Genomic DNA, 977 nt, shown 5'->3' on the forward strand with positions numbered 1-977 from the left:
TTTTTAGTCTATGGTTTACTGGAAATTGCCTTGGAAGAGTTTAGGGGTCCATTTTACTAGATTAAGTGCTGCATTCGCCTCGGTAGCTCAGTCGGCAGAGCGCGTGCCTTTTAAGCCCGTGGCCGCGGATCCGAGCCCGCCCGAGGTGCGCATACATCATTAAGTGGTTTTTAGTCTATGGTTTACTGGAAATTGCCTTGGAAGAGTTTAGGGGTCCATTTTTACTAGATTAAGTGCTGCATTCGCCTCGGTAGCTCAGTCGGCAGAGCGCGTGCCTTTTAAGCCTGTGGCCGCGGGTTCGAGCCCCGCCCGAGGTGCGCATACATCATTAAGTGGTTTTTAGTCTATGGTTTACTGGAAATTGCCTTGGAAGAGTTTAGGGGTCCATTTTTACTAGATTAAGTGCTGCATTCGCCTCGGTAGCTCAGTCGGCAGAGCGCGTGCCTTTTAAGCCTGTGGCCGCGGGTTCGAGCCCCGCCCGAGGTGCGCATACATCATTAAGTGGTTTTTAGTCTATGGTTTACTGGAAATTGCCTTGGAAGAGTTTAGGGGTCCGTTTTTACTAGATGAAGTGCTGCATTCGCCTCGGTAGCTCACCCGGCAGAGCGCGTGCCTTTTAAGCCCGTGGCCGCGGGTTCGAGCCCCGCTCGAGGTGCGCATGCATCGTAAAGTGCTTTTTAGTCTATGGTTTACTGGAAATTGCCTTGGAAGAGTTTAGGGGTCCATTTTTACTAGATCAAGTGCTGCATTCGCCTCGGTAGCTCAGTCGGCAGAGCGCGTGCCTTTTAAGCCCGTGGCCGCGGGTTCGAGCCCCGCCCGAGGTGCGCATACATCATCAAGCGGTTTTCAGTCTATAGTTCACTGGGAATTGTCATGGAAGAGTGTAACGGTCTATCTTCTACTAGTTTAAGTGTTGCATTCGCCTCGATTACCGAGGCTCGGTAGATCAGCCGGCAGAGCGCGTGCCTTTTAAGCCC

General features: G+C 52.0%; 4 non-coding genes across 4 annotated transcripts; all 4 read left to right on the plus strand.

Annotated features, from left to right (window-relative positions):
* The first annotated feature begins 244 nt into the window (after positions 1-244).
* On the plus strand, positions 245-317 carry Pmar_PMAR007596. The gene has a single exon. It is a non-coding gene; the product is annotated as a tRNA-Lys (tRNA).
* A 96-nt stretch (positions 318-413) lies between these two features.
* On the plus strand, positions 414-486 carry Pmar_PMAR007597. Its single transcript has one exon. It is a non-coding gene; the product is annotated as a tRNA-Lys (tRNA).
* Positions 487-582: 96 nt separating this feature from the next.
* Positions 583-655, plus strand: Pmar_PMAR007598. Its single transcript has one exon. It is a non-coding gene; the product is annotated as a tRNA-Lys (tRNA).
* A 96-nt stretch (positions 656-751) lies between these two features.
* Positions 752-824, plus strand: Pmar_PMAR007599. The gene has a single exon. It is a non-coding gene; the product is annotated as a tRNA-Lys (tRNA).
* The last annotated feature ends 153 nt before the right edge of the window (positions 825-977 follow it).

The sequence above is a fragment of the Perkinsus marinus genome (genome assembly GCF_000006405.1).
Source record: "Perkinsus marinus ATCC 50983 genomic scaffold scf_1104296942590, whole genome shotgun sequence".
NCBI lineage: Eukaryota > Perkinsozoa > Perkinsida > Perkinsidae > Perkinsus > Perkinsus marinus.